The sequence below is a fragment of the Gopherus evgoodei genome, chromosome 1 (assembly GCF_007399415.2).
Source record: "Gopherus evgoodei ecotype Sinaloan lineage chromosome 1, rGopEvg1_v1.p, whole genome shotgun sequence".
Lineage (NCBI taxonomy): Eukaryota > Metazoa > Chordata > Testudines > Testudinidae > Gopherus > Gopherus evgoodei.
The window spans coordinates 227,678,979-227,692,633 of NC_044322.1; positions in this window are offsets into that span (position 1 = coordinate 227,678,979).

A 13,655-nucleotide genomic window follows, 5' to 3' on the forward strand; every position below is an offset into this window, starting at 1 on the left:
ACCCCAATCATCAAGGGGAATAAACTAAGTGATCATTTCTCCGATTGTATATACATCTCTCACAGTTTATAGTCCAGGTATGCTCATTCAACTTTTATTTTTAAATAATAAGTGATGATGGAGCATTTCAAAATTGTGTAAACATTTTGTTCATTTTTTTAAAAAATAAAAACCATGCAAATTGTGCACCAGAGATGTGGTTTTGCCTTCTGAGGTGTTGTGCAAATTCATTCCAGTACAATCGCTTAAAAAGCACTATTCTTTTAAGTAACCGTTTTCAACTCCCGACTTCTATTCTTTGAAACGCTACAGTTAAAAAGCAGGCGAGGTTCTTATTTTCCTCTATTAGGGTATAAAAGAGGCTTTTGATTTGACTGTATGTGGCGATGAGAGTTGTAGATGCAGTTATGTGCTGCATGAAAAATCCTGTCATTTCCCGACTGCTTTGCGAGTTATCGGGCAGTTTCAGAATAAAGCAGCAAAAAACAAGTTGTCTCTTAATTTTGTCCTTATGCCCAGGGGCGCTTCCCTAATAAGCCTATTTAAAAAAAAACTGCTTAACATTTGGAGACAGCAGATGTTTTAACAGTCTCAATTTAGAGATTAATCGAGTGCCATATGTTGAATACCACCCCCTTCCCCAAAAAACTTTTCACATAAGCTCTCTCTTCTTCTGATGAGCTGTTTTGGCAGTTAAAGAGCATAAATGATTAAACCAAACACTGTTAGGGTTTTGTTTTTTTTTTTAAACAGACACGCATTATGTTTATGCCAACACCTTGCAAAAATGACACCAGTTTCTGGAAAGGTTCTGTGTGCAGCCTCGTGTGGAAATCGCTCCCTGCAGTGATGCCCCTCGGTGCAGCTGCAGCCCGCACACGCATGCTGGATTTTCGCGGAAATTTAACGTCATCCTGCCAACACACGTTGGAATCATTTTTCTCGGGCGCCTCTGCAGCCGCTGCTCAGTGTCATGCTCTTCTCGAAGCGGTGCGGTCTGCGCTAGAGGGGGTGCTGTGCTGCTGTTGCCTTATTGCAATGGTTTAAAGGGCAGTGATCCGAGCTAAAGCTACTGCCATTCGTTTTAGGGACGTTCCTCTATTTCTTTATATTAATAATGATAATTAATACACTAGTAACAATGATCGATACTTACTTCTTCTTTTTTTAATATGAAAGCTCTCGGTGACAGGGAGAGTCTTCATTATGTATCTTGTACAGCCCCGAGTTTATCCAGGAGTAATTTAATTAATTTTTTTTCCAGCTTCTCCTTTGGGAGGAAAAAAATAAGGGAAGTAAGCAGCCTGAAGATATTTCCAGGCACACGGTCCGATCAAACTTTGTCTCCAAAGCAAAGACTAACAGCACCTTTTTTTTAAAAAAAAAAAAAATCCCAATGGAGAGAGAGTTATTTAAATTCAATAAATAAATAAATAAATAAATATTCTCTTGCAGTGTTTGTAACTTGAACACTGGAGCATGCTTGGGGTATTAGCATCTGAAAGTGAAACTGACTGAAAGCAATCTCCTTCTTCTCCACCTGAAACAGAGGTTCTCAAACTGGGAGTTGGGACCCCTCAGGGGGTCGCGAGGTTATTTCATGGGGGGGGGGTCATGAGTTGTCAGCCTCCACCCCAAACCCCCCTTTGCCTCCAGCATTTATAGTGGTGTTAAATATATAAAAAGTGTTTTTAGTTTATAAGGGGGGAGGTTGCATTCAGAGGCTTGCTATGTGAAAGAGGTCACCAATACAATAGTTTGAGAACCACTGACCGAAAATAACTATATGGGTTTTTTGGTTTTTTTTTTTCCATTGTGAGAGTCGAGAGAGATGCAAAAAGTAAACAAACAGCATGAATCATAACATGTAAAATAGATTTTAAAATATTTCAGTTTCAATAATCTCAAGTGTTATTTATGAGATCACCTTTTGTTAATGTGATTTTCAACTTTTCAAAGTTGTGTTTTGTGTGTCCACAGGCCAATTCAACGTAGGCAGCATAGTAAAAATTTACCATTCCACCCCTCCCGTTCTTGGTTATGTGTGTGAAAATTAGGATTTAGAAATCATAGGAACTGTGTGCACCCCAGCCTTACAGCTACAAAAAATATATAATTGTATTGCTAATTTTAGGCTCTTAATTCTTTGGGCAAGAGACTATATCATTTGAGATATTATACTTACCTAAAAATCACCCATGCAGCAAGCAACATTTGCCCTCCAATAAAATAGTGTCTGCACTTGGATGGTGCTTTCATACAGGCAGAACAGTTAAACTGATAAACAGATGAATTCCAAGGTGAGTGTTGTAATGAATTTTTAAATAAATTCTTCCTTTCCATTTTATGCAAAATTCACCTATTAATCCTTTTAATTAGTGGAAGTTCTTCAGGGCAGGGACTTTCTTTTACTATGTTTGTACAATGCCCAGCACGTTGGAGCCATAATCCGTATCATAATGATAAAGTTAGATTGAAAACGGCTTCACTAAAGAGCTACCAGACTGTTTCTAAATCTGGAAAACATACCTTATAGTGGGAGACTTAAGAAACTCGTTATATTTAGTTTATCCAAAAAAAGCTTAAGAGGTCATTTAATCATCATGGTATACAAATATCTATATGGGTAAGAGATTCATCTAGTAGATGGCTCTACAATCTAGCAGAAGACGATTAGGAGATTCAGAGGTTGGAAAGTGAAGCTAGACCAATTCAGACTAGAAATAAAGTGCACATTTTTTACACTGAGAATAATTAACCATTGAAATCTGTCACGTAGGGACTTGATAGATTACCCATTATTTGAAGTCTTTAAATAAAGACTGGATAGCTTTCTAAAGCAGTGGTTCACAAACTTTTTTACTGGTGACCCCTTTCACATAGCAAGCCTCTGAGTGTGACCCTCCTGTCCAGTATAAACTGCTATCTTGTTCATGGTTTATTGAGTTACATGTATGTATCAGACCCAATAATCAGTTTTTAAGGATATTGCTGCAATCCAAGATGGAGTTTGAACTGTCATCTTGTGACTCGATCTTGTGACCCCTCTGTGCACTGTCAGCCTGGCCTGGATGTAATTGGATTGAACTGGTTTTTCCTGCCTCTGGGTGATCCCAAGGCCACACCACCTCAGACTGTTTTCTGCCTTTTCCAGGATCATACCATGTTTTCCTGCCACAGCCTCTATAAAAGAACTGTAGTCACAGACTGGTGGAACAGTTCATCACAGTGACTGTGTATAATACATGGTTCCGGTCTTCATGGCACCATTGCACCATTGAAGAATACCATTCATTCCCGAGGTGAGAAGAAAGAAGAGGCATTCCACCTTACCGGTCCTGCTCCTGGGAACATCAACATCCAGAGGGTTCTTGATCTGCTTCTTCAGTCCCAACAGTCATCAAGGGGCTCTCTAGTGTTCTTCCTTCATGGGTTCCAAGTACCCACGGAGTAGAGGTCCTGGACTTCACCACCTCTACTGAAGTGCTAGGATTATAATGAGACAAAATAATTAGGGTTTCTTAATTGGGGTTATATATTTTTTTGAATGCCAGGGTGGGTTCGGTTTCAGTTTCAGCCTGAGCTTCATGCTTACAGGGAGAGCTGCTGTGTCACTGGTTCATTTTTGTTATATAGTTACTGCTCATTTTGTTGTACCAATTATATTAGACCAGTAAAAACCAGCAGGATCTTATTAAAGGGGACAAGGCAAAGATGCCACATTTATTATGATAACAATTTATGACTAATAACTAATATCTTAATTCTTATACACACACATTATACCTAATACCTATACATACACACACACACATTCACATTATACCTAATACCTATACACACACACATATACACATTCACACACACACCCCCACATTCATCAGGTGTTCTGCAGCTGCTGCATAGTTACCAGTCCTGAAGATAGCTTAAGTTCATGGCTTGATTTTGCAGCTTGGGTTCGTAGCTTGTGGCAGCTAACTGGCCAGGAAAGCTGGGCATAAGGCTGAGCTGGATCTCTGCTGGGCAGGCACCGATGCTCTTCCATGTTGGCAGCAGAATATTACCCAGAGTCTCTCATCTCACCCTTCTTTTTTATAGGCTTTTAGTTTGGATTCAAAGTCTACAGGTCTTGCTGTGTCACGCTGCCTCTGGGTTTAGATTGATCACCCATCAATTGCAGGCGTGACTTTCAGCCTTGGACCTGGCTTTGATCTTCCTTCTGTTGTCCTTTTCTTTTTAGGGTGGATGCTTCTTACTTTGTTTAGGGCTGTTGTCTAGGTCTTCAGCCGTTGGTATTTGAACTTTATGTCATCAGGACAGGCTGGGGCTGGAGGTTGATTCCATCATTCATACATACCTCATTCACACATCTAAACTAAACTAATAAGATTACAGCAGGGTTTGCAAAAATGAAGGTTGGAGGAAGCTTTTACAAATGGAGTGAGCGTTTTAAAATGGGGTTTGAATTACAATATGGAACAGAAGTTACAGTATAGGCAAGTGTAGTGAATGGTGAACAGAAGTTACATTAATAAAGTGAACAATTGAAAACAATTTCATTTATCAGTTCTACAATTTACATTTGTCCCTTCCCTTTTCTGTAAGTTTATCCCCTAATACACTTACTTGTTTGTTTTAACACTTATTTTTGGTCAATCTTTATTATTCGTGCACCACACAAGGGAAGAGGGAGGGAGATCTGCACCAGTCCACCAGTGACAGATACGGCAGAGGGTGAGTCTGCTCTTCTGAGAAAAAGAGGCTTGTTTATATTCTGTTACCTACACCCACTTACACAATTAGAGTTATCTTGGCTCCCCTTTGAGATAACATTTCTGGCGACCCATAGTAGGATGCTCTGGGGACTGGATTAGCCATTTCCTTAGGGTCTTCTTAGGCTATTTTATTTTTAATTTGGGCACAGCAGCAGTTTCAGTCCTTGAGACTTGGGGTGGGAGTTCTTACTGGGATATTATTGTTTTCGCCGAAGGGCAAGTGAAGCAGTTGACTCCTTTCCCCCTCCTTTGGCAAAGGGTGGGATTTTATCTTACCCCCATTGAAATCCTGTTATTGTGGACCAGGAGTCTCGGGGAGGCCCTAGCCCCTCCAACAGGTATCAGTTACTGGTTGCCTCGTCCAGTGCCATTAGTGCCTTTCCCTGTAAAAGCTGTGTCCACAAGTTCAGCCAATCGCGGCTCCCACTGGCCATGGTTCGCCGTCCCAGGCCAATGGGGGCTGCAGGAAGTGGCACGGGTAGAGAGATGTGCTGGCCGCCGCTTCCCGCTGCCCCCATTGGTCTGGAGCGGCAAACCATGGCCAGTGGGAGATACTATCTGCCAAACCTGCGGACGCGGCAGGTAAACAAACTGGCCTGGTCCGCCAGGGTCCTTATCCTGGCAAGCCGCGTGCCAAAGATTGTCGATCCCTGCGGTAAAGTTACAGGTGGCTCAGCTTGAACAGCAGCTAAGAGACCTTAGCACTAAAACTGCAGCCGCTGAGAGAAAAGCAGAAGTTAAAATACAAGAGCTGCTGGAATCTCAGGCAGCAGTTAGACAGCTAATTGAGGAGACTGCTGACAATCAGGAATGCCCCACCTCCCATGTGGCATGTCAGTGCCACATCAAACAACTGCAAGACCAATTGCAGCTAACATAGGGGTTAATGAAGGCAGTTGATAATAACCCCCCTGGCTGCCTTAACAATGGATTGGTGTGAGGGACATCCACCAGAAAATTGGTATGGGAAAGAGCAGCTACCCTCTGCACCTCCAAGCTGGAGGAGGTGGAAGCTGCACAGAAAGGCTGCCCATTGGCTCCTATGATGACCACAGTTACCTAATTTGAAAACACTGGGCAACTCCCCTTGGTAAAACATGAAAGTAAAGTTCTCACACCAGAGCAGGCTGGAGCCATGGGAAAGTACATGGTGCCTTGTAACCGAGATATGGTGCTTAACTGGCTAGCAAAATTATCTGTTACACCACATTTGACTCAAGATGATGTGATATGTATACTAAGGGAATGTATGCCTAGCGATGATTTTGCAGCTCTTCCTTATAATGTATTAATGGATGCAAATAATGAACCATCTACTATCTATTCATGTGTATTTTGATTGCTTTATCCACATGATAATGTAATGGGCAAGGCATATTCAGAAAAGTGGAGTGTTGATGAAAGGCCAGAAAAATATTTTCTGAGGAAAAAATTGTTATTCTGGCTGGCTAGACTAAGGGTGAACCATAATGGGGTAATCACTTACGATACACTCTAGTTAAGAGAACTTTATGTGCAGGGTTTAGCTCCCAGCATACAGCTAGCTATGGGTCCAATAGATATACGCAACACTCAGCTACCTATATTAGAAGCAAGAGCACGGGAGATTTTTGAACTACAGCAACAGGGCCCATCAAGGAATATCAGTAGAAAGGAAGGTAGCTGCATATAACAGCAAGGAGACAACAAATGGTAAAAGCAGCAACACAGGACAAAGTTCCCCCAATACTAAATGCCAGGACAACAAGAACTTTATGTTCAGAGGAACTGGAGATGAGATAAGGACTTTTAAAAAGCTTATGCTAAAAAGATTGTCTCAGTATGAGCCATATGTCAGACAAACTAAATAAGAAGAGACTGTCAGCAGAGGACATGTTTCTAAAATTGGCTGAATATGAATCTGGGCAATAAGCTGAAGGGCCAAGTTCCGACGCTCCTGTAGAGTCTGTCTCCATGAGCAGTACTTACTGAGGAGGCCGAGCTTCCTAAGTCCCTGGTATGGTAGCCCCTGTAGTTAATGACAAGTGGGGTAGGCCTACAGTAAAAATTAAAATCATGAGAAGCTTCGGAAAAATAGAAAAAACAATGCTGGGTGGATACAGGGGCCTCCAATAGATTGTTATGTCTCCAGGGAAGTCCTACAGCTAAGAACTTGCCAGTAAGGGAACTGAAATCTTTGGTCTCGTATAATGGTAAAGAAATGTCATTCCTTTTACTTATGATGTTACTTGCCATATTGGATTTCTATCTACACAGGCCTCATTTGGACTGCAAAAATCGGATGGTACAGGCATATTAGGAATAAATCTGTTGCAATGGCTAAATATAACTATTGACTTACCTAATAAAATGTTAATTTGAGCAGTACGTGGAGAAGCAAGTATTCTAATCCCTGCAAAACATCGCATCTGTGCTGTCAAGGCTCCAGAAGAATTGCAGCTTCCTGTATGGGAGACAGAAATCCAACAAGTTACCAACAAGTATAAGGAGATGTTTGCTCCTAACAAACTGAGCTGTGGAAAGGTTCAAGCCTTGATAAAGATAGAAGGTCCTGATCCAAAGCCTATACATCAATACCGGTATTCTGCAGAGGCGAAGGAGGGAATTTGACCCACAACAGAGGCATTATTGAATCAAGAAGTGCTAATGCTTTGTCAAAGTGTCTGCAACACTTCTATTTAGCCAGTCAGAAAGGCTGATGGAATCTCCTAGAGGTTAACTGTGGATGATAGGGGATTAAACAAAGTAACACCCTGGTTGGCCCCTGTTTATGCTAAATTTCCAGAGGTGATGAATTTAATCATTGAAGGTGTGTGCTGACACAGCATCCTAGATATCTCTGCTGCCTTCTTCTCCATACAATTCCATCCCTCCTGCTACTATAAATTTGCCTTCTCCTATGAAGAACAAGAAGTCACTTTTACAAGAGTTCTCCAAGGGAATCGCAATCCTCCAAGTTTATGTGTCATCGCATCATAGCAACATTATGGAAAACCGCCTCCTACAATGACAACATTGTCAGTTATGTAGATGAGATACTGATAGCTACCAAAATAAAAAAGGACAACATCAAAGCTCTAGATGACATACTAGGAACTCTAAAAACAGCAGGGTTCCTAGTAAACTCAACCAGAGCTCAGCTAGTTCAACAACAAGTAATCTACTTAGGGGTGCAACTGGGCCCTGCCGGAAGGAAATCTGATACCAGTTGAATAGAGCTAATATCTAAATTGCCAGCTCCAACAGATGTTAGCACACTCAGGTCCTTCCTAGCAGGGCCGCCCAGAGGAGTCAGGCAGCCTGGGGTTTTTGGCGGCAGGGGAGCCCCTGCCAATGAATTGCCACCGAAGACCCGGAGTGGAAGAAGCTCCAGGGGCCTGGGCCCAGCAAGAGTTTTCCAGGGTCCCCGGAGCAAGTGAAGGACTCCCCAAAAAACTCTCATCGGGGTCCCTGTGGGGCCCAGAGCAAATTGCCCCACTTGCCCCCTCCCCTTCCCCCCCTGGGTGGCCCTGCTTCCTAGGCCCGGTTGGTTTTTCCAGGGACTTCATTGAAGGTTACAGTGAAAAGGCAAGGCCACTTTACCAGCTACTTAGGAAAGGCCAACTATGGAAGTGGGGAGAGAAAAAGCAAAGAGCTGTACAAGAACTGAAGCAAACCTTAATGGAAATACCTGCACTGGCATTCCCACAGGTAAATAAACCCTTTCACCTTCAACTAGCAACCACTAATACAACAATCAGCGCTATCCTACTGCAACATCATGGAACTTCCTTGAAGCCCATAGCATATGGTCTAGAGTGTTATCAGAAGTGGAACAGCAATTCACTGAATGTGAGCGAGAGGTATTGGCTCTTGTATGGGCGCTGGCTCATTGGGAGTATATATATAATGGGCATGCTCCTGTGAAGTCTGTACTAACCGGGAGAGCCAACTCCAGAAAAGTAAGCCACCCTCATCTGGCTAACTGGACCCTAGCTTTCATCAACAAAGAAATACAAGTAGAAAAGGTTGCACATCCCAGCCTGGGGCCATTCGCACTTTGTGTTCCTGCACCAAAGGAATCCCTGATGAATCATAAGTGTCCTCTTCCCTAAAGGTAAGAATCTTGAGATCGTATCACCTTTCAAATTAGAGTCAGTGTTTGAAGAGGCTAAAACTTATAACTGAGACCTATGAATTGTGGATGGAAGCAGAATGTATATTAATGGAAAAGCAGCCACAGGGTTTGCGGTTTTACATGTTTCATCAGATAAAGTATTCCAAGGAACCATCATACACAACTCAGCCCAGGCTGCAGAAATAGTGGCAATCATTGTAGCCTTAGAAAATGTTGAATCTTCCACAATTATTACCATCTGTACAGATTCTGACTGGGCAATGAGGGCATTGTTGGACTGGATGGTTATTTGGAAAACAAGAGAAATGAGAACATTACACCATGCAGCATGATGGTTTATCTCCCTTCCAAACTGTCAGAGATCATTTTTAAAAAAATTCTGTTGATGAGTCCAAAAATCTATAGAATAGTCATTACTTTCCTTTAAATTCCAAATGACTTTTCTATAAGTGTTTGCTAGTCCCTATCTATTATGTTCTAGTAGCAGTTGCTAAAGAGCAGCATGATGAAGAGTAGTGAAACCATGACAAGAGGGAGTAAGACTGACTGTTTTTAGTCAATTTTCTGAACTTTGGTAGATGGGAGATTTTAGTTAAATCCACATCAGCCCTAAATTGTCCTTTATTTTCACATTCTTGGGTGCAGAGAGTTTGAGAGTCTAAAGATGTTCAGCTTCATCAAAACCTAAAGTCTTGTTATTACTGACCTTGGCACAAAAAGCAGGAATGTGTTAATAAAGTTTGCGGATGACACAAAGCTGGGGGGTATTGCTAACACAGAGAAGGACCGGGATATCATACAGGAAGATCTGGATGACCTTGTAAACTGGAGTAATAGTAATAGGATGAAATTTAATAGTGAAAAGTGCAAGGTCATGCACTTAGGGATTAATAATAAGAATTTTAGATATACATTAGGGACACATCAGTTGGAAGCAACAGAGGAGGAGAAGGAGCTTGGAGTATTGGTTGATCACAGGATGACTATGAGCTGCCAATGTGATATGGCCGTCAAAAAAGCTAATGCGGTTTTAGGATGCATCAAGCGAGGTATTTCCAGCAAAGATAAGGAGGTGTTAGTACCGTTATATAAGGCACTGGTGAGACCCCACCTGGAATACTGTGTGCAGTTCTGGTCTCCCATGTTTGAGAAGGATAAATTCAAGCTGGAGCAGGTTCAGAGACGGGCTACTAGGATGATCCGAGGAATGGAAAACCTGCCTTATGAAAGGAGACTCAAAGAGCTTGGCTTGTTTAGCCTAGCCAAAAGAAGGCTGAGGGGGGATATCCTTGCTTTTTATAAATATATCAGAGGGATTAATATTAGGGAAGGAGAGGAATTATTTAATCTTAGTACCAATGTAGACACAAGAACAAATGGGTATAAACTGGACACTAGGAAGTTTAGACTTGAAATTAGACGAAGGTTTCTAACCATTAGAGGAGTGAAGTTCTGGAACAGCCTTCCAAGGGGAGTAGTGGGGGCAAAAGACAAATCTGGCTTTAAGACTAAGCTTGATAAGTTTATGGAAGGGATGGTAAGATGGGATAGCTTAATTTTGGCAACTGATCTTTGATTATCAGCAGATAAGTATGTCCAGTGATCTGTGATGGGATGTTGGATGGGATGGGATTTGAGTTACTGCAGAGAATTCTTTCCTGAGTGCTGGCTGGTGAGTCTTGCCCACGTGCTCAGGGTTTAGCTGATCGCCATATTTGGGGTCGGGAAGGAATTTTCCTCCAGGGAAGATTGGCACAGGCTCTGGAGGTTTTTCGCCTTCCTCTGCAGCGTGGGGCATGGGTCACTTGCTGGTGGATTCTCTGCAGCTTGAGGTCTTCAAAGCACAATTTGAAGACTTCAATAACTCAGACATAGGTTAGAGGTTTGTTATAGAAGTGGATGGGTAGGGTTCTGTGGCCTGCTTTGTGCAGGAGGTCAGACCAGATGATCATATTGGTCCCTTCTGACCCTAAAGTCTATGAGTCTCTTTTGTCAATTTTACAGCAGTGAAGTTTCACTGACTTCACTCTTATTATTTGCTGCATTTTTCAGGTTTAAACTTATTTGGTTATTATTAACCTCTCAAAGTCCTGTTTTGTGATTACTCTGTCCTCTCCGGCATGTGCAACATCTCTCACTTTTGAGACTTCTGCAAAAAACAAAACAAAGTGTTTTTTTTCCTTTTCCCGGATCATTAATAGGGGGTGGGGGAAAAAAACCACTTAGACCCCTAAAACAAACGCATGGGTAATCATCAATCTTTGCACTCCTTACTGCATACATCCCTCCAATTGGGGTGGATTGTCTCTTTCTTATAGCGTATCATCCACTATCCAATGCATGAAGTACTGGTGCTATTCAAGCCAACCTTCTATTACCATTTATTTTTATAAATGTAAATTGAAAGAAAGATTGAATGCAAAGCTATAAAATAAATCAAAGTTCAAAGAACACAAATTCTTCAAGTAGTGGGTTGAGAAGGAATGTTACAGAAAACATTTTAAAAGGGAATCACTCCCACTAAATCTAGTATGTTAAATGGGAGGGAAAAGTGGCTGGAAGACTATAAAGATCCTTTCCTCCAGTTTTATTTTTTGTGTGCATTCAGAATAATGGGTGGGTGGGTTTTTCTTTTCTTTTCTGTTAAGAGATCCTAGAAATGCAAGTTGGAAGTTGGTTGGTAAATAACTGTGATATCATCACAAAAGGTCCAACTAGCTAATCAGATAATCTGTGATAATCAGGACTCTAACAATATTTAGTGCCTTATGAATATTAACTATTTAATTGCCACAACACCACTGGGAGGTAGAGAAGTAGCACTGGATTTTTTCAGGTCCTCAGTGATGACCTACCTCTATTCTCATTGAAGTAAAAGAAGATTTCCTTTTACTTCAATGGGAGCAGAATTGGATCGATACCGAGTGCTTTTGAAAAATTCCATCCATAAGTACTATCCCTATTTTACAAAAAGAGAAAGCTGTATACTGAGGACCAAAGTCATCACTGGCATAAGAAGGTGTGACTCCTAACAGTGTGAGTTGTACCTATTTACATCCAAGCTGAATTTGGTCCAGATATATTAAGTGACCTAGATTAAAACTGAAGGGTTCCAGATTCCCAACTCTGCGCCTCACCCAATAGACCACATTGCTTACCATTAAACCATTCAGTGGAACTGTTCACAGATATGGAAATGTTAGTTGTAGTGTCCCAGCCATATCCCAATGGGTATAATTACATTCTGCCTCCCTAATTCTCTCTGGGATTTCAATGGGACCCGTTAATCTCTTTCACTTACTACCCTAAATTGTTGTGTAGTATTGCTGTGAGCCATTAAACAGTTGTTATGTTTATCCCCAGAAGCAACTATATTTTAAAGGGAAGTAGAGTGATTCTACTATTCTGCATGGTTATCCTGCCATTGAGCCCTGTGTGGAATTTGCTACTGAAATGAATGAGGCATCTTGCATAAAGACAGGTTGCAGGATATCTTATAAAGAGTGTTGCGATCCTCCAGGCTCAAAAGTGCTGCAAAAATGCAAGATATTTTGGTGTTGCTATGTGAATCATTGTGTTCTAAGGATACTATGGTACTACATATTGGGGACAAGCTGGGCTTTTCCCCATTTTTTATTTTGAATATACAGCATGCAAATGAATCATGAAAATAAGTGGATTTTCTGAGGGAGGAGAGGGCTTTTTGTTTGTTTGTCCACTGGCATTTGAATTATTTCTGTTGCAAACTTGACAAAAATCTATCTGTTGGAAACTATTAGTTTTATAAAATATTCTGGTTTGCATGACCACTGGGACAATGCTATAGAACTCCTCCTTGCATTCCTGGAACCATGGAATCCTCCCTGATACTTTTAATGTGGGTCTTATCTCATTAACTCAATAAAACATCAAATGAAATGAACAAAGTTTAATTGTCTAACCAAAAAATGAAAAATTACCAAGGGACATAAAGCTTTTAAAAAACAAATAACCTGTGTCAATATGAACAATTAAACTATTCATTGCTGTTTGCAGAATTAGCAGCTCTTATTAGAGTTAAATATTTGAAATACTTTGCTGTTGGGAAATGAACCAATTTCAAAAATGTTGAGTGAAGTAAACGAATAACGTTGCATGTAATAATAATGTCACATTTAATGAAATATTATTTGCTTCATTCATTTTTCATGTGTAATGTAATGTTTTATTCTTGTGGCTTCTACACATCACTGTAATGCAAAGTAAGAATAAGAATATAATTTTAAAGTTAATTATAAAATAAAAGCATTTAAAAATGCTATGACTCGTGATGGTGATGTTTACAGCCAGATATTTCAGTTAGCTGGCAGTTGGCCCCATTGGGCATTTCAGTGTGCAGTTTATAGACTAAGTAATCAATCTATGTATGTAAGGTGAAATCCATCCCATTCACGAGATCCTATGCACTCTGTAAGCTCTTAGGGCACAATTCTGATGTCTGTTTCCTCACTGATTTTGGTGGAAGTTTGCCTGAGTAAACACTGAGTAAAGACCTGTGTTTGGCCCTGTGTTTAGCCCCTAATCAATGCAGTGAATTCCTCCCTCAGTTCTAAACTCTGCTTTCTGTTACATCCAGACAACTCTCACTGGTTTTAGATTCTGATCCTTAGGGTTTAGAAAAAAAACATTTTGATGCAAGTATTTTTAGGATAATAAGAGTGGCACCATATGCGTCTTTAGAGGTATAGCTTTCTCTCCTAGGGTGACCAGATGTCCCGATAAAA